Below are 7,635 nucleotides of genomic sequence, written 5' to 3'. Positions count from 1 at the left end.
GGTTTGGATCATTTCCAGTTGTTGGCTATTAAAAATGAAGCTGCTCTGGGACGCCTGGGTAGCTCCGTTGGTTGAGCATCTGACTCTTAATTTCTGCTCAGGTCATGATCCCAGGGACATGGGATTGAGCCCCAAGTCAGGCTCTGTACCAAGTATGAATTCTCTCTCTCTTTCCACCTGCCCCTCTCCCCCACTTTGCATATTCTCTTTCTTAAAAAAAAAAAGAAGCTGCTCTGAACATTCCTGTACAAGTCTCTGCGTGGGAATCCACTTTCCATTCTCTAGAGTAAATGACTAAGAGTGTAATGGTTAGATCATATGGTGGATATAGGTTTAACTTTTACAGAAATCATCAAATGCTTTTCCAATGTGATTGTACCATTTTCCACTCCTGTTACCGGTTGGAGAGATCTGGTTGCTCCACATCCTTGCCAACATAATGGCATGATCGGTTATTTTAATTTTAGTTATTTCTAATAGCTGGGTAATAGTATTTTTTTTTAATTGATTTTTATTTTTTTTAATTTACATCCAAGTTAGTTAGCATATAGTGCAACAATGATTTCGGGAGTAGATTCCTTAGTGCCCCTTACCCATTTAGCCCGTCCCCCCTACCACACCCCCTCCAGTAACCCTCTGTTTGTTCTCCGTATTTATGAGTCTCTTCTGTTTTGTCCCCCTCCCTGTTTTTATATTATTTTTGTTTCCCTTCCCTTATGTTCATCTGTTTTGTCTCTTAATGTCCTCATATGAATGAAGTCATATGATTTTTGTCTTTCTCTGACTAATTTCACTTAGCATAATACCCTCCAGTTCCATCCACATAGTTGCAAATGGCAAGATTTCCTTCTTTTTTATTGCCGGGCAATACTCCATGGCATATATGTACCACATCTTTATCCATTCATCCATCGATGGACATTTGGGCTCTTTCCATACTTTGGCTATTGTTGATAGTGCTGCTATAAACGTGAGGGTGCATGTGTCCCTTCGAAACAGCACACCTGTATCCCCTGAATAAATACCTAATAGTGCAATTGCTGGGCCGTAGGGTAGTTCTATTTTTAGTTTTTTGAGGAAACTCCATACTGCTTTTCAGAGTGGCTGCACCAGCTTGCATTCCCAGGGTAGTAGTATTTTATTGTGGTTGTAATTTGCATTATCTCACAACTATTCGTGTTGAGATGTATTTACTACCCAGATATCTTTTTTTGATCAAGTGTCTGTTCAAATCATTTGCCCAGTTTTTAAATTGGGTTGCTTATTTTCTTATTTTTGAACTTTGAGAGTTCTTTACATATTCTGGATTTAAGTCCATGGTCAGATACATGCTTTGCAAATATTCTCCTGATCTGTCGCTTGTTGTTTAAATTTTATTTCATTTTTTTCTTTTTTGAGAAAGAGAGAGAGTGAGTTGGGGAGAGGGGCAGAGGGAGAGAGAGAATCCCAATCAGGCTCCCCACTCGGCATGGAGCTTGATGCACGGCTTGATCGCAGGACCCTGGGATCACAACCCAAGCCAAAATGAAGAGTTGGACACTCAACCAACTAACTCAGCTACCCGGGTGCCCCTTAACAATGTCTTCTGAAGGGTAGATCTTAATTTTGGCAAAATCCAATTTATTAGTTCTTTGACTGATCTGTTTTTTTAAGGTGTCATGTCACTTTGACTTTCAGAGGATCCCTCTGGCTGCCGTGTTGAGAACAGAGTGAGTGGGGCACAAAAGTGGAAGTGGGGAGACCAGTTAAGAGGCTAACAGGAAGATAGGCAAGGGACAGTGCTGGTTTAGATTGGGATGGTGGTAGTGATGGTGAGGAGAAGGGGGGAGGAATTGGGATATATCTTGTAGAATGAGCACATGGGTGGGGTTTTCTGATGGATTGGATGTGAGATATGAGAGAGAGAGAGAGGAGTCTGAGGGCCTGGCAGGATGGCGTGGCTCTTACCTGAGACGGGAAGGCTATTGGCAGAGCAGGCGAGGGCAAAGACTGTGAGCTTGGTGTTCGCCATTAAATTTGAGGTGCCTCTTTGGCATCCCAAGGGGAGTAGGTACGTGGACATAGGAGTTTGAGCTCGGTGGGATTCAGCCTCTGGTCACGCCGGGCTCTGGGTCATCCCCTGACATTTCCCTTCTTCATTTATATCCTTTGCTGAACGTGTCACTCCTTTTTTTGGAGCTCATATACTAGCCGCGTAAGTTCTGACTCATGTAGACAGTTGTTCATGAATCAAGCTCAAGACCACGGCCTGGATGGATTCCCTTTCTATCCCTCAGCTACACCTAATCCTAGTTGTCCTTCACAAGCCGGTGAATGCAGGAACTGACAACAGAATAACTTGCCATGTATGCCTTTGTAATGGGTGGAAATTTTCGGACCTTGCCGACCTTTGGGAGGAAAAGCCAAGGCATGCCTCCAGCTCTCTCCCTCATTACTCTGACACCTGTCTCTCCAGGAGTTGGAATTATTCCCATTGGCAGATTTAAAGCTGGAAGCTGATGCTGGCTCAGTCTATCCTGCTCACTGAGGGGAGATTCTGGTCACATGACCAAAGGGAGAAGTAACGACATTCTGCTGGGTCCTGAAGGTGACCTTCCTCACTGCCAAGCCGCTGCCCTGGAACGCTGCTGTTCATCAGGAGTGGACTTGCACCCATTCCCAACTACCTGGAGGTTTTTTTTGAGATGCTTCTGAGTCTCTTTTTTAAGAAAAAAAAAAAAGTTCATCTTTAAGGAATCCAATCACTAGCATTAGTATATTATTGAGGCCAATACACGCGTCCTTGGTCCCTTGGGCCAGTGGAACAGGGCATCTGCGAGCGGTCCCCACATACCACGTGGTGTCTCCAGGGGGCGCTTGTGCTGAGTTTAGGATTTCAAATGTTGTAGATGCAGGGATCCCAGATTTCATACTAGGATCCTCCCCCCCCCCCAAATGCCAATTCATTTGAGGAGATTTTGTATCTTCTAATTTTGTTTCCCTCCAGATTTCTACCTGTTGTACTAAAACCAAAATAACTCAAAGAAAAGTGCCTTTTTATACACTTGCCTCGCTCCCGCTGCCCCCATTTTCATTATTCTTTATTCTGTCTGGGCCTTGTGTACTTGCGATGTTTATTTACATTGCTGTAATCATATTGAATCGGTACAATTTTATATTATCAGTGTTCTTTCTTTTTTTTTTTTTTTTCGTTTATTTATTTATTTTGAGAGAGAAAGAGCACACATGAGCGGGGGAGGGCAGAGACAGAGGGAGCTACAGAATCCGAAGCAGGTTCCAGGCTCTGAGCTGTCAGCACAGAGCCCAATGCAGGGCTTGAACCCATAAATTGCGAGATCATGACCCGAGCCGAGGTTGGATGCTTAATCGACTGAGCCACCCAGGCGCTCCCCTTTATTTTTTATTTTTTTAATGTTTATTTATTTTGAGAGAGAGAGAGAGAGAGAGACAGAGAGACAGAGAGACAGAGAGACAGTATTATTCTTAATAATCAAGTCCTGGCTGTGTGCTACACCCCGTGCTAAGAGTTTCACAGCCATGTAAGAGCTTCGTTTAAAGTTTATCATCACTCTGTACTATTTGCATCATCCTTCCTTCATGGATGAGGAAACCGAGGCTCAGAGCAGAGGCTCATACCCATCCTTTAACATCGAAAGACCATGGGATTTGGGAGCGGTTGTTCGAAAGCCACCGATTGTGCGATTTGGGGCGAACCGCGTATTTTTTCTGATTCTTACTTGGTAATTCCTACCTACCTCCTGAGACTGCTCAGGACTCAAAGAAGTGATGTATCTGAGGGTAGTTGATAAACGGTGATTTTTATTGTAATTAAAAACAATAATTACAACCCTTCCTTAAGAATTCTGTTGTTGCATTTAGATCATCTTTTATTTACTGACTTTGGTTGTCAGAGTGACGTTGCCATGAATATCTCCTCTACCTTTATTTTTTATAATTCTTCATAAATCCCTTAGGAGAAAGGGATATATTATGGAGTTTTAAGACGGTTCCTGGTATGGATTACCAAGAGATGATACCAGATCATACGGCAACCAACGGTGCGTGAGGGGACTAGTTTCACCGCCGTGTTGTAATACCAAATAATTTCTTTTATTTTTTATTTTTTTATTTTTTAATTTATTTTTCAATACATGAAATTTATGGTCAAATTGGGTTCCATACAACACCCAGTGCTCATCTCAACTGGTGCCCTCCTCAATACCCATCAGCCACCCTCCCCTCCCTCCCACCCCCATCAGCCCTCAGTTTGTTCTCAGTTTTTAAGAGTCTCTTATGCTTAATACCAAATGATTTCTAAGGTCCCTCGAAGGTAGTGGCTGTAAGATGCTACAGCATTATTTGGGTGGACATTTGCTCGACTATAAGCGAAGTTGCACATTTCCCTACATGCTTGTTTACTCATAGCATCTCTGTTTTCATGAATCATCTTCTTCAGTTCTTTGCCAGTTTACATATTAGGGATTTAAGTTTTTGGTGTCAAGATACATAAACTCTTTACATAACAGAGAAATGAACCCTTTCCGTATTTGCTGTGAATCTTTTCTCCAGATGATACTTTCCCTTCGGTTTTAGTTCTAGCCTTGCCAAATGGTTATTTACTTTCAAAATGTACAAGCTGCCCATCCTTTGTAGTCTCTTCCAAGTTAATTTATAAAGTTATCATCCCTTGTGCTGGCGTGTTAGCAGCACACATGCTAAGATTGGAAGGATACGGAGAAGATTAGCCTGGCTCCTCGTGCCGGGATGGCCCCCACATTTGTAAGGTGCTCCACATTTTTTATGGTGTAAGAAATATATCTCAGTGAAGTGGTTGCAAGAAAAAAAAAAACCCTAGAACTTATCTGGCCTCTAAAGATCTGAAGCAATACAGTAAAACAAGTTCCTTTTCAGAGGGGAGGGTTTTATTTAAGTTTTCTTATTCATATTCACTGTGATATGTGACTATAATTTTCTTTTTGTGTGTTTTACCTTTATCGGGATTTCGGGAGAAGATCATGCTTGCCTAATGGACATAAAGGTATTCTTATCTCCTTTCGTACTCGGGATGTTTTATACAACATCGGAATTATCTGCCTCTTAAAAGTGTGAAAATTGTTCTTGTGGAAACGCTGGGACCAAGTACATTTTTTAGGTTGTTATCAGATAATTTCCCCAATTTCTTCCTTGGTTATTATTCTGTTTAGATTTATACTTCTTGAGTTATTTTTAGTAATCTATATGTTTGTAGAAATTATTCATTTCATTGAAGATTTCCACTTATTAGCCTACAACATCCTCATTGGATTTGGAGGAAAAACATCTATTTTCTCCATTTTTGTTCTATCTCCTTCCTCATTTCTAATTAAAAATGTTCCCTTAATTATATTTGTCAGAAGTTTGTTTATTTTCAGAGTCTTATCAAGAAAACAGCATTTAAACTACTTTATCATTCTCCTGCTTTATGTTTTACAATTTATTTATTTTAGCTTTATCTTCCCTCACTGCTTCTTTTAAAATTATGTTTCCCCTTAACTTTTAAATGGAAGGCTTTGTTAATACCAACTTGGATAATCCCGGCCTGAATAGGATTCTGAAGACTGAAATGAGTTAGGGGGAGAGAACGTGATGCATTAGCATATGTTTATCAAGCGGCCACCAGCCAGGGCTACTGAGGGTTCACCAGCCAGTTCAATAGAGGGAAATCCATTTGGGAAGTTGGAAGTCGTTGTGAGGTGTTGGGTGCCTGGTGGGAACCGTAAGCACAGGTCTGACGAGGAGCCACAGAAGGCAGAGATGGGGAGGAGGAGGGGGCAAGGAAGGCTCTCCTCCCTCCAGCCTCCTGCCAGTGCCTCTCTTTGGCAGAAATTAACCAGAAGCCGCTGGGCAAAGGAGCCTGGGAGGTGTAACTGGCGGAATTGGGGCTGAACGGGGAAGGACAGCCAATGGACCTGGGAACAGACAGTGATCAGCACCGACACCTGCCCTTCAGCGTGGTGTGGTCAGAAGACTTTGTGATGCTGGAGACATGGCATCGCTGGCACCAGGATGCTATAGACTCTTTGTTAAGTCCTGCTGGGCTGTAACTTCTACAGCCTTCCTCCTTCTCGCTGTCTCTTTTCTTGCTTTTCCATCGCCAAGCCCATTTGAAATAGGGAGGTCGAGTTTCTGTGCTGGCTCTTTCCTCAGTTAATCCCCGCCCCCCTCCCCGCCCAACGCCCGCTTTGGCCATCTTACCACAGCCTGGATCGAACCCGGACCTGCGTACAGAGGTGCCCATCCCCCGAGCTGTACTTCTGGCTTCTTTGTTCAGCTCCAGACCTGGATTTCTAGCTGCCTAATGGGCACCCCGGATGCCACAGAGACCTTGTAAATGGAATTTATGACGTTCTCTTCTCCCCAGATCTCTTCTGTCCCCTGCATTCCTTTGTCAGTCGATAGGATCTCCTCCACCCCTGCATCAGAGAGGAACAGCTTGGAGTAGCTTTTAGTCCTTCCTTCTCCCTCACATCCCGTACAGGCTTCTGCCCATCTGCTCAGTTCTGTGCCCCAAGACTGCTGTTTCTTTCCTCCTCCCACACTGCAGCCACACCAGCTCTGGCCTCGTTATTGTCCTCTGGCTTCTAATGGCCCTTCTCCCTTGTCTAGTCTCCCTTTGTTCTAGTACGTTCTGCACGCTGATGCCAGAATGATAGTTTTGGAGCTACAAGCTGATCACGTCACCCAAGGCCATAAACTTCCAAAGCACCTCCAAGTAGACAGGATTCGCCCAAGTGTCTTCGCTGTGGGAACAGCTCCTGTCTCCTTTTCCCACCGCTGTCATTTGCCACGTCGGGTCCAATCATGCCGATCTACTTTTCTCTCCCCAGAGAGTGCCAGGGCGTTTCATAGTCCTGGGTCTATGCCCATGCTTCTTTCTGATTCTGGAAGGCAGCTGTTCTCAAAGTGGGTGTCCAGACCAGCATCAGCATCACCTTGGAATTTACTAGAAATGCAGATTCTTGGGGCACCTGGATGGCTCAGTCGGTTGGGCATCCAGCTTCGGCTCAGGTCATGATCTCTTGTTTTGTGTGTTCGAGCCCCACGTTGGGCTCTGTGCTGGCAGCTCGGAGCCTGGAGCCTGTTTCTGTGTCTCCCTCTCTCTCTCTCTGCCCCTCCCCTGCTCATGCTGTGTCTCTCTCTGTCTCTCAAAAATAATAAATAAATATTAAAAAAAAAAAAAGAAATGCAGATTCTCATATCTCACCCAGACCTACTGAATCAGAAACTCTGGAGGGGAGGCTTGGGAATCTGGATTTTAACAGCTCCTCCCACCCCTGGGTGATTTAGATGCAAGGTAAGGTCGAGAATCACTCAACTTCCCCTTGCACCTGGTATCCTACTCAGTTGCAGATGCTGGCTTGGCTTGGCCTCTCCTGTTACCTCTGAGGTCACCACTCCTTCTATCTTCCTTCCTTCCTTCCTTCCTTCCTTCCTTCCTTCCTTCCTTCCTTCCCTGTCTTTCTTCAGTTCTTGCAGGAACTTGACCAGTTCCTTTCCCAGAGCTGTTAAACCCAGCCTATTTATTAAAAAAACCGTGAGTTTCTCAAAGGCAAGACATTCTTTTACCTTCCCAGGTCCTAGAATGCTCAACACACA

General features: G+C 44.0%; 1 non-coding gene across 1 annotated transcript; it reads left to right on the top strand.

Annotated features, from left to right (window-relative positions):
• Positions 1–4,689: 4,689 nt before the first annotated feature.
• Positions 4,690–4,799, top strand: LOC122472105. Its single transcript, XR_006294355.1, has one exon. It is a non-coding gene; the product is annotated as a U6 spliceosomal RNA (small nuclear RNA).
• Positions 4,800–7,635: the final 2,836 nt, after the last annotated feature.

Source organism: Prionailurus bengalensis, chromosome E3, assembly GCF_016509475.1.
Source record: "Prionailurus bengalensis isolate Pbe53 chromosome E3, Fcat_Pben_1.1_paternal_pri, whole genome shotgun sequence".
NCBI lineage: Eukaryota > Metazoa > Chordata > Mammalia > Carnivora > Felidae > Prionailurus > Prionailurus bengalensis.
Note: the sequence above shows the minus strand (reverse complement) of the source record. Positions and strands in the feature narration are given on the sequence as shown.